The sequence below is a fragment of the Podarcis liolepis genome (assembly GCF_965112155.1).
Source record: "Podarcis liolepis genome assembly, chromosome: 5".
Classification (NCBI taxonomy): domain Eukaryota; kingdom Metazoa; phylum Chordata; class Lepidosauria; order Squamata; family Lacertidae; genus Podarcis; species Podarcis liolepis.
Window position 1 is genome coordinate 100,502,847 of NC_139556.1, and position 12,453 is coordinate 100,515,299.

The 12,453-nt window shown below is 48.7% G+C and overlaps 1 long non-coding RNA gene across 1 annotated transcript in view; it reads left to right on the forward strand.

Annotated features, from left to right (window-relative positions):
• LOC310707565 overlaps positions 1-7,124 on the forward strand; it is a 143,064-nt gene extending 135,940 nt beyond the window's left edge. Inside the window, exon 2 of the long non-coding RNA XR_014526585.1 lies at positions 6,919-7,124. This is a non-coding gene — a long non-coding RNA (uncharacterized lncRNA). The remainder of the gene's footprint in view (positions 1-6,918) is intronic.
• Positions 7,125-12,453: the final 5,329 nt, after the last annotated feature.

Sequence of the window (12,453 nt, forward strand, 5' to 3'; positions counted from 1 at the left end):
CGGGCTATGGGCCTGATCCAGTGGGCTCCTCATATCTTCTTAATTAAGTACCCCCTTTCTCCACACCCAGCCTGCTCCTCCGTTCGAAATCCCAGTGCACCATAAATGCTGCTTTTCATTTTAAAACAGACCTCCTAGAACTTCATCGCCCACGTTTGTGCCTAAAGTGTAGCCTCCCCGCATTTTTCGTATTTGGTCTCCCAATGTAGCGAAGCGTATGCACAATTTTTTTTTTGGTAACCAAAGCAGAAGACCATTTGGTTTTTTGGTTTTTTTAAAAATTCCACCAGTCAGAAAGCCAGCAATAACAGCCTTCCTCGGGACATAATATTTGAAGTGGCAAGAGGAGAAAGGCTCCCTTGTGTTTTAAAATATAAGGCCCCTTTGGTTAGAGGCTCAGCATTCGCTCAGCAGAATCCCAGGTGTTTAAAGTTTATGAAAACAAAGACCGCCCGTTAGTGAAATATTTCCATTAAAGCAGTAGTCTTCAGCCTTTTCCAGACCCAGAACCCACCTATAAATGCAAGGAGACATTTGGGGACCCGTTTCTTAATTTTATTTTTTTAAACCACATATTTGTACGATGGTAGGTGCTGCTGCGGCTCCTCAGCTTAGACCAGGTTACGGCTTGCTAGTGGATCCTCTTGTCCCTGCAAGTTAGAGACCAAAGCATTCAAGGTATGCTTGGCCCTAGCCAGCTGGGTGGCATCAGATGCAGCAGGGCACACCCAACTGTGCCCCTAATTCCTCCTCCTTCAGACAGACCCTTTCCCCTGGCCTTAGACTTATCATAGAGCACAGGGTGGAGCTGCCAAATACAGCCCCTGAGCCTCTTCTGACAGACCTTTGGGACTCTTCACAAACCTCACCCCCTCTTGCCTCCACTTTGCATGGATTTACTGTATTTTTCGCTTTATAGGACGCACCGGACCATAGGAGGGGGAGAACAGGGAAAAAAATAATTCTCCCCCTCTCTGCTCAGCGCCCCTTCAGCGAAGCGGCAGGAGGAATGGAGCCCCTTCCATTTCTCCTCCTGCTTTGCTGAAGGGGCGCTGCGCAAAGAGGGAAAACTGTGCAGCGCCTCTCCAGCGAAGTGAAGCCTGGAGAGCAAGAGGGATTGGAGTGCACTGACCCCTCTCGCTCTCCAGGCTTCAGCCGGCTATCCGCAAGCCTTCGGAGCGCAGCGGGAACTCCTACTGTGCTCCGAAGGCTTCGGATAGCTGCCTGAAGCCCCCGGAGTGCAGCGGGAGTTCCCTGCGCTCCGGGGGCTTCAGGTGGCTTCAGCGAAAGCAATGCAAAACCTCCGGAGTGCGGGGGGGAGGTCTCCCTCTGCGCTTCGGAGGCTTCGCATTGCTATCGGTGAAGCCGAGGAGCCTGCATTCGCTCCATAGGACGCACAAACAGAATAGAATCATAGAATCATAGAATCATAGAGTTGGAAGAGACCACAAGGGCCATCGAGTCCAACCCCCTGCCAAGCAGGAAACACCATCAGAGCACTCCTGACATATGGTTGTCAAGCCTCTGCTTAAAGACCTCCAAAGTAGGAGACTCCACCACACTCCTTGGCAGCAAATTCCACTGTCGAACAGCTCTTACTGTCAGGAAGTTCTTCCTAATGTTTAGGTGGAATCTTCTTTCTTGTGGTTTGGATCCATTGCTCCGTGTCCGCTTCTCTGGAGCAGCAGAAAACAACCTTTCTCCCTCCTCTATGTGACATCCTTTTATATATTTGAACATGGCTATCATATCACCCCTTTACCTCCTCTTCTCCAGGCTAAACATGCCCAGCTCCCTTAGCCGTTCCTCATAAGGCATCGTTTCCAGGCCTTTGACCATTTTGGTTGCCCTCCTCTGGACACGTTCCAGTTTGTCAGTGTCCTTCTTGAACTGTGGTGCCCAGAACTGGACACAGTACTCCAGGTGAGGTCTGACCAGAGCAGAATACAGTGGCACTATTACTTCCCTTGATCTAGATGCTCTACTCCTATTGATGCAGCCCAGAATTGCATTGGCTTTTTTAGCTGCCGCGTCACACGGTTGGCTCATGTCAAGTTTGTGGTCAACCAAGACTCCTAGATCCTTTTCACATGTACTGCTCTCAAGCCAGGTGTTCCCCATCTTGTATTTGTGCCTCTCATTTTTTTTGCCCAAGTGCAATACTTTACATTTCTCCCTGTTAAAATTCATCTTGTATGAAATGCCTGGAACAAAACCTCCATAAGCAGAAAGCAAGCCTGAAGTTACACATGAGGGCAGCACACCCAGGTCTGCATAGATTTGCTCTGTTCACATGTGAAGTGACATGTGCAACTTAAGACTCCACCCTTAAGTGCTGCAAGGTTTCACAGAATCATAGAATTGTAGAGCTGGAAAGGACCTTGAGGGTCATCTAGTCCAACCCCCTGCAATGCAGGAAGCTCAGCTAAATCACCCATGACAGATGGCCGTCCAACCTCTGCTGAAAAACCTCCAAGGAAGGAGAGTCCACCACCTCTCGTAGGAGACCGTTTGTCTGCCAAACAGCCCTTGCTCTCAGAAAGTTCTTCCTGATGTTGAATTGGAATCTCCTTTCTTGTAATTAGAAGCGTTGGTTCTGGTCTTAGGACTCAGCTGCGCAGCTACAAATAAAACGTTTTAAGTGTGTTGTAAAGTGCAGTATACAAAGGTGACACTAGATGGCGACAGTGAGCTACGCAAAATTCAATGTATTTTTCAAAACTTTTTTTAAAAAAGCATTTTATACTTTACATTTCTCCCTGTTAAAATTCATCTTGTTTGTTTTTGCCCAGTTCTCTAATCTGTCAAGGTCGTTTTGAAGTGTGATCCTGTCCTCTGGGGTGTTAGCCACCCCTCCCAGTCTGGTGTCATCTGCAGATTTGATCAGGATGCCCTTGAGTCCATCATCCAAGTCGTTGATAAAGATGTTGAATAAGACCGGGCCCAGGACTCACAGCTGTCCATGGAGGCGCAGGTCAATTCTGTGTCCAGGGCAGCTGTTTACCAGCTCCACCTGGTACGTAGGATGAGACCCTCCCTGCCCGCTGTCTGTCTCGCCAGAGTGGTGCATGCTCTGGTTATCTCCTGCTTGGACTATTGCAATGCACTCTACGTGGGGCTACCTTTGAAGGTGACCCAGAAACCACAACTAATCCAGAATGCGGCAGTTAGACTGGTGACTGGGAGCGACCGCCGAGAACATGTAACACCGGTCTTGAAAGACCTACATTGGCTCCCAGTACGTTTCCGAGCACAATTCAAAGTGTTGGTGCTGATCTTGAAAGCCCCAAACGGCCTCAGCCCAGTAGACCTGAAGGAGCGTCTCCACCCCCATCGTTCTGCCCGGACACTGAGGTCCAGTGCCGAGGGTCTTCTGGTGGTTCCCTCACTGCAAGAAGCGAGGTTACAGGGGACCAAGCAGAGGGCCTTCTCGGTGGTGGCGCCCGCCCTGTGGAACGCCTTCCCATCAGATGTCAAGAAAATAAACAACTACCTGACTTTTAGAAGACATCTGAAGGCAGCCCTGTTTAGGGAAGTTTTTAATGCTTGCTGTTTTATCGTGTTTTTAATACTGTATTATTTCATTTTTTTTAAAAAAAAACCCAACACTGATGAGAACCATCTTCAGATATCAGAAGGGCTGTCTCATGGAAGATGTTCTTTGATGCTCCAGAAGGTAGGACCCAAACCAATGAGTTCAAATGAGAAGAAAGGAGATTCCGACTAAAAAGTAGGATGAACATTCTGACAGCAAGAGCCATTCAACTGTGGAACGGACTCTCTTGGAAGTTGGTGGACTCTTCTTCATTGGATGCTTTTGAGCAGAGGTTGGACCGCCTCTCCTGGTCTGCCCCGCAGAGGACCTTAAGGTCCATGAATAATCATAGTTTAGAGGTCCCGGGCCCTAAGGAAGTCAGATTATCCTCCACCAGGGCCAGGGTCTTCTCAGTGGTGGCTCTGACCTGGTGGAATGCTCTGTCCCAGGAGACCAGGGCCCTGCAGGATTTAACTTCCTTCCTCAGGGCCTGTAAAACAGAGCTATTCCGCCTGGCTTTCAATTTGAACTTAGCCTGATCTTTTATTCCCCTTTCTTCCCTCCCCCTCCCCTTTTTATGAAGATCACCCGCTCTGGGATCCCACAGCTAATTCTCCCCTGGTCTCCTCACTGGCCCAAATAGGACTAATTTAGCCAGCTAGCCCTGGGGATCATCTAATGCATATTGGATGGATTTCCCCCCTAAATTGATTTTTGAATTCTGAATTATTATTATTATTATTATTATTATTATTATTATTATTATTATTTATTATCTAGTTGAGATTCCTGCATTGCAGGGGGCTGGACTAGACTGCCCTACCAAATCTACAGTTCTAAGATTCTATGAAACGGGGTCTTCTTGACAAGTGAATGGGGTGCAGCCAAGGGCAATGGCAAGAATACCTTGGACTGGGGGCTGGTTTCTCTATATAACTAAGGTTCAGGTGCAGGCTTAAGAAAGAATCCAGCACATCTGGACTGTAGGTGGGGTGTGTGTGTGTCAGCACTGCTCAACAGCGCGGTCTCTGTCTCCAACGCTCTAACCACCCAGATGAGCCTGCTGTGTTCCTAAAATACAGCTGTCTGAAAAGTTTCCATGAAGTGGTTTAGTCTCGGCCACCTCATGCAAAAAGAAAAAGAAAAAAAGGAAGCGGTTTAGAACCTGCCAGATATTTCCTCTCTGATTCTCCCTGATTCAGTGGTCACGCCTCAGCTTGTAATATCCCTGACATGGTCTCTAGCACCCGGTCAATGATTGGGCTCTGCTACTTTGATCCTTTAAACTGTAGAGGCCTATATATATTTAAAGGGCCTAACAAGCCCAAGTCCAGGGGTTTCTGGTCAGTTTCCCCCATGGAACGCTTGACAATTGCAGGCAGACATAGAATCAGAAAACAAGCTTGCTTTCATATGACAGCTCTTCAGATGTTTGAAGATGGCTACTGCGCTAAACATACCCAATTCCCTCAACTGTTCCTCATCAGGCTTGGTTTCCAGACCATTGATCATCTTGGTTGCCCTCTTTTGTACACCTTCCAGCTTATCAACATCCTTCCTAAATTGTGGTGCCCAGAACTGGACACAGGACTCCAGGTGTGGTCTGACCATGGCAGAATATAGTAAAGGTAAAGGGACCCCTGACCATTAGGTCCAGTCGTGACTGACTCTGGGGTTGCGGCGCTCGTCTCGCTTTATTGGCCGAGGGAGCCGGCGTACAGCTTCCGGGTCATGTGGCCAGCGTGACTAAGCCGCTTCTGGAGAACCAGAGCAGCGCATAGAAACACTGTTTACCTTCCCACTGGAGCGGTACCTATTTATCTACTTGCACTTTGATGTCCTTTCAAACTGCTAGGTGGGCAGGAGCAGGGACTGAGCAGCGGGAGCTCACCCCGTCGCGGGGATTCGAACCGCCGACCTTCTGACCGGCAAGTCCTAGGCTCTGTGGTTTAACCCACAGCGCCATCCACGTCCTCAAGGCAGAATAGAGTTGGACAATTATTTCCCTTGAACTCTAGACACTATAGTTCTGCTGATGCAGCCTAGAATTGCACTAGCTTTTTTGTTGTTGCTGCTGCATCACACTATTGACTCAGGCTTAAGCTTGTGGCCTTGGCAGACCACCTAATGTTTTTTCTGCCTCCTGTAGTAACTGCGCTGTGCTAGACACTGTCGTGTTTTGAACAGTATTTTTACAGGCAAGCCATAGCTCACCTGAGTGCAGCTCGCAGACCACTGGTCCGCAGGCCTCCTCTCCCCTCTGCCCCCTCAACGTTTAGAAAGACCAGCAGAGGACTGATTTCTAATTATTCCTTATTGTGCCTTGGAATGTAGAGCTGCCTTATGCAGAGTTAGACCTTTGGTACTCCCCAGCTTTGTCTGTTGTGATTCCCCCGAGTCTTTCCCAAGCAATCTGAGACTCCGTAGACTTGTCTGTCTCTGCCCTGCCCTCTTCATACCTCTCCTGGTCTTGTGTGACTGTGCGTGGTGGAGAGCTGGTTGCAGCAGGAGGGAGAGACCCCCTGGCTTCTTCACCAACGTGACTCATCTCTGCCTTTTGGACTCCCTTCCTCTCCAGCCTCTGCTTCTGCTTCTTGACTGCTCTCTTCCCCAGCCATCTTCCCCTGGGGGTTCCCCAGTTGCTGGCTCCCACCCCTCCTCTGCTTCCAGCCAGTCCATGGCACTAAACTATAGGCCTTGCAATGGTGCAGAAAAGGGCAACTGGAATGATGAGAGGATGGAGCCCTTTTGCGAGGAAGAACCAGTTTGCTTTTTTCCTCCTCCCTCCCAAGCCCCTTTCCTTTTGTGTCGTGTCTTTTACATTGTAAGCCTGACAGTTGGGACCGTCTTATTAACCTTTGTAGCACAAGGCTTAGGAAGCATTTATTTTTTCAGCTGAAGAGTAAGCTAAAAGAAACAGCAAATGAAGAAATGAATATTTCCTACAATGAAAGGGTCAAGTCTCTGCATGTTTTTAAGGGCCATGTGAGGGACCTGATGGTTCGTTATTAAATTATATATATTGGCGAGAATAAATGGATTCTCACAATTGCACGAAAAGAGGGATTGATTGTAAAACCACTCTGGCAAGGGCTCAGCTCATATCTTCTGGAGTAAACAGTGTTCAAGGATGGAACCAGTTGCGGGACAGTTAGCAAATCTGTCTGCGATCCAGTGGTCATTCGCTGCCCACTGAGCTATCACTGCCAGGTGCCTTGGAAACAAACAAAATCACTTTCCAACTGTTATGTACTGAGTTGAATAGGATCCAAACTGCAGCAGTCTGATTGGTCCTAGAACAATAGGCTCCAAATTGCAGCAGTCTGATTGGTCCTAGAACAATAGGATTCAGAATGCAGCAGTCTGATTGGTCCTAGAACAAGGCAGCAGTATGATTGGTTGGCAGGAACCACCCAATCATGCTCCAGATATAAGTGAATCCACAACCTGATTGGCTTACAGTAGAATTCCAGAATTAGCCAATCATGTGCAGCCCATTGTGTAAATAATGTATATAAAGCAGATACTTTGAGGGGACTTTCATTCATTCCTCCTCACCACTATGAGCTGAATAAAGAGCATGAAATCACTTTGCGACTCTGAGTATATATCACCAACTGACAGACCCAGCTTGGTTTTAGTGTACCAGGGCTTGTTGCTGCAGCAGCACTGGCTGGACTCACAGAGAAGACCTGCTCTCTGAGCATGTACTGAGCTCAGCACAAGGAAACAGAGGGAAAGATGCAGCAGGAGCTGGAAGGCAGGAGCCAGCAAGGCCTCCTTCTTCCTACCCATTATGACTGCGTCTTTCAGCAAGAAGATGGTTTGATGCAGAGGTAGCCAACATTATGCTCTCCAAATGGTCATAGAATCATAGAGTTGGACAAGACCCTGAGCGTCATCAGTCCATCTCCCTTCAATACAGGAATCTCAACTAGATCATACGTGAGGGGTAACCATCCAACATCTGCTTAAAAACCACCTTCCAACCGAGTCCATTCCATTGTCAAACAGCTCTTACCACCAGAAAGTTCTTCCTGATGTTTAGTTTGAATCTCCTCCCTTGCCAATTGAATCCATTAGTTCCGGTCCACTGGGCTGGGCCCGGGGGTAACCCGAGAAACGCAGTCCAGGACCAGTCCAGAATCTGAAGGCTCCGCTAGGAGTCAGTCCAACAGGGCCAAGGCAGGACAAGAGGCAGGAAACCAGGCAAGGACAGGTATAGGATCTCAGGCAGGATCTAGCATACAGCAATGTTGCTCCTGCAACCTGGGGCAGGGTCCAACAGCCTTTTATCTTTGTCGGGGTAGCGGCTGGTCCTGAACCTGCAGCAACTCACCTCCTTGTTTCGCCCAAAGGCGAGCACTCCTCCTGCGAGTACCTAGGTCTCTCCTTCTCTCAGATCTCAGTCTCTGCAGCTCGGGAGACGTCGGTGGGTTACTAGACCCAGGGGCCACCTCAGCCTCCCGTAGTGGAGCAGCTGTAAGTGATGGCCCAGCTGGAGGCGACGAGGGAATCCCTGCATCTGGAGCCAGGGCAGGCTCAGGCCCCTGACTCGGCCCACCTGGGGTTTGTTGCAGGGGAACCTGTGCAGACTGGGACTCTTCAGGATCAGGCCCCAGACTTGGTTCAGGTGATGCCTGAGGCAAAGGATCCAGTGCAGACTGAGTCTCCTCTGGTTCCGAGTCCGAACCCGAGTCCCAGGCCATCACACTGACCAGCTGGAACAGAAAAAACAACAACCTTGCTCCATCTTCCGTGTGACAGCGCTTTGGATATTTTAAGACGGCTCTGATATCTCCTCTCAGTCTTTACTCTTTGAGGCGAAACATACCTAGATCTCTCACCTTCCACCTTGTCAATATCCTTCTTAAACTGTGGCACCAAGAACTGGACACAGTATTCCAGGTGTGGTCTGACCAAGGCAGAATAGAGTGGGACTGTATTACTTCCCTTGAACGAGACACTATACAGTTTCGTTGATGCATCACTGTCGACTCCTGTTAATGCTTGTGGTCTACTAAGGCCCCTTGATCCTTTTTTCACATGTTGAGAAAGGCAGAACTAGTCACCTCCAAATATCTAAGCAGCTGTCACAGGAAGAGGGAGCAAGCTTCTTTTCTCCTGCTCCCAGAGGGTAGGACCCAAACCAATGGATTCAAGTGATGAACTTCCAGGAAGTAAAAGCTGTTTGACAGTTTAACAAACTCTCTCGGGAGGTGGTGGACCCTTTGAAGCAGAGGTTGGGTGGCCATCTGTCATGGATGTTTTAGCTGAGAGCCCTGCATTGCAGGGGGTTGGACTAGATGACCCCTGGGGTCCCTTCCAACTCTACAATTCTATTATTATTCTAGTGTGCATGTAGGTGTTGCAATCTCAAAGATGCACCTGCCTGGCCCTGCTCCATTAACGAACTAGCCTCTGGCAAGGGTTACGTTCATATCTTTTGGAGGATGGCGCCAGACAGGACAGATAACCAGATTTGTTTAGGACTTTGTGGGTGTGTTGCTCCCTGCCCACAGACCTATCCTAGCCTGGCGCCTTAGAAACAAACAGAATCCATCTCCAGGGCACAGACCCAGCTTGGTTTTGATGTCAGGGCTTGCAAAAGAACGTAAGAAGAGACAGATGGATCAGGTCAATAGCACATCTAGTCCAGCACAGCGACTTCCGCCCTTCCAAGGAGGTGGGGTTGCGGGCTTCATGGCAGTGGGTGGAGGCCAGCCCCCACGCGGTTAGGGGGAATCCCGGCCGCGTCACCTCCCGGCCAGCCAATTGGCTGGCTCAGGGGGCATGGCCTGCCCTATAAAGGCAGGACGCAGCCGGGGATCTCCCTATTCCCTCTTTGCTGCTCACCAGTTGTTCAGGTTTTCCCACCCTCCCGCCCTTTAAGGTTTTCGTTCCTTGACCTTGCTATGGACCTTGGTTGGTCGCCGTTGAGGGGCCTGGTAGGAATTTTTCCACTTGGCAGATTGGCACCAGGCACTCGGTTTTCGCCTTTGTTGTTGTTGTTTAGTCGTGTCCGCCTTTTCGTGACCCCCTGGACCAGAGCACGCCAGGCACTCCTGTCTTCCACTGCCTCCCGCAGTTTGGTCAGACTCCTGCTGGTAGCTTCGAGAACACTGTACCACCATCTCGTCCTCTGCCGTCCCCTTCTCCTTGTGCCCTCCATCTTTCCCAACATCAGGGTCTTTCCCAGGGAGTCTTCTCTTCTCATGAGGTGGTCAAAGTCTTGGAGCCTCAGCTTCAGGATCTTTCCTTCCAGTGAGCACTCAGGGCTGATTTCCTTCAGAATGGATAGGTTTGATCTTCTTGCAGTCCATGGGACTCTCAAGAGTCTCCTCCAGCATGGCTTTTGCCTATCTCGTAGCAAATCGCCACAACTTTCTGGGTATTGGCAGTTAGGCATTGGTATTGCTCTGTAGACGGAAGAGGGGAGGTATCGCCATCACCTGCCCCGCATATTGAAGGGTAGTCCGATAAAGGATCCCGGGGGGCGTGGCCCTGTCCGAAGCCTGGGGAGGTGAGGGCCTAAGGCATGCCCCCTATCGGTGACTCCAGGGGGAGTTCATAGTTGATGTGCAGCAGCAGGACTCCCCCTACTGGTGGTTAACCCTTCTCGGACTTCCAGTAGACGGGCTGGAGTCAGATATAGTCAGTTAGGACCAATGCTTAAGCTCATCACCTGTAACCAATAAAGTTGTGGCCTTTTTTAGCCCATTAACCTTAATAATTGTGTCATGAGTCATTATTTCCACTTGGGGGGCGGGGCGGGAATTCGCCACTCAACCTGCTCTCACCAGAGGCATGTTGGACAAGAATGCAACAGCGTTCTCCCCTCCTGCAATACCCAGCGCAGAACTGGAAGGGACCACGAGGGTCATCCAGTCCAACCCCCTGTAATGCAGGAATCTTTTTGCCCGACGTGAGATTTGAACCCACAACCCTGAGATTAAGAGTCTCGTGCTCTATGGACTGAGCTATGGCGCTGGTCAGGGGGGCAGTCCTAAAGGCATGGAAAGCCAGAGGAAGTGACACCTTTAAGCCGGCATGCACCTGATCCAAACTCAAGAGCATGACACAAACCTTGAAAACCGAGTTTGTCCTAAACCACCCTTTTTGCTTTCTTAACTCGCGTCAGGTTAAGAAGCCTCGTGACTGACCTAAACAGGCTTAGGATTTGTAACCTCCCAAACATCCAATATAGGGACACAGGTGGCGCTGTGGGTTAAACCACAGAGCCTAGGGCTTGCTGATCAGAAGGTCGGCGGTTCGAATCCCCGCGACGGGGTGAGCTCCCGTTGCTCGGTCCCTGCTCCTGCCAACCTAGCAGTTCGAAAGCACGTCAAAGCACAAGTAGATAAATAGGTACCGCTCCAGCGGGAAGGTAAACGACGTTTCTGTGCGCTGCTCTGGTTCACCAGAAGCGGCTTAGTCATGCTGGCCACATGACCCGGAAGCTGTATGCCGGCCCCCTCGGCCAATAAAGCGAGATGAGCGCCGCAACCCCAGAGTCGGTCACGACTGGACCTAATGGTCAGGGGTTCCTTTACCTTTAAACATCCAATATACATAAAACCTGAAACAGAGATGGAAACATCAGAAATAGAAACATGAGAACCGCAATTCATGGTGCAAAGACTTCCTGAAATGGAACCCTTTTAACCCGGCGCCTGATATGTAGCAGGGCCAGTGCCTGGCTGCAGATTTCTTTTTTTTTTTTTAATTTTTTTTAATAATTTTATTATGAAAAAGATACGCAGATTACAATATATTACAAATATTACAAATACCAACATGCAAGAAAAAAGTATCATCAGTTAAAAGCGGGAAATGAAGAAGGAAAGTAAAAAAGTAAAAATAGAAAAAAAAACAGAAGAAAAAAAAGAAAAACAAAAATACCAAGAATACAAGTGCTGTTGACAGAGCTTCCGTCCAGCTCGGTCTTGGAGTTACCAATTCTTATATTGTTACTACAGTTTTGATAATACAAATACACACCGATGGTTTCAGCTATCGTCTACTGATAAATTATTTAATCCCTGGGTGTTTTCAAAATAAATTAAAAATTTATTCCAATCGTTTTTAAGTTTGCTCGAGTCGTGTTGTCTTATTTTTTGTGTTAATCTCGCTAACTCAATGTATTGGTATAGCCTCAGTTGCCACTCTCCTATAACAGGTAAATCAGAGGTTTTCCATTTTTGTGCTATTTGAATCCTCGCCGCAGCCATAGCATATTGAAAAAAAGTTTGGTCTGTTTTCTTTATTTCTTTACCAATCAGCCCTAAAAGAAACAACTCGGGGATTTTGGGGATGTTATACTTCAAGATTTTTTTCAGTTCGTCATGAATTTGCGTGCCTGGCTGCAGATTTCCACAGCGTTGAGGCCACAACACTGAATGTACAAAAGCAAACCAACAAACCTGGGTGTGAAGGGATTCTTAGTAATGATTTAGCAACTGTGCCTAGTTAGACGCAGAGTGTGGACCCAGGAAAGGGAGCTGGTAGCAGAACAGGAACAGAGGAGTATTGCTGCCACCTAGAGGCACACCTAGAAATGACAATAAAAGTGCTCTGGGAACAAGGCCAGGTAAGTCTTACCTGTCAGCAGGAGAAAATGACTTGCTCCCCTGGCCTGATGGTTTACTCGGCCCCTGTTTCATCTACCTGGAGCGGCAAACAAGTATGAGGTTGTTCGCTGTGCAGGGGAAGCCATACAGAGTCAGACCAGAAGCGAAGTTACAGGGAACCAGGCAGAGGACCTTTTCGGTGGTGGCTCCTGCCCTGTGGAACACCCTCCCATCAGATGTCAAGGAAATAAACAACTATCTGACTTTTAGAAGACATCTGAAGGCAGCCCTGTTTAGGGAAGTTTTTAATGCTTTTAATGTTTTTAATATTTTGTTGGGAGCCACCCA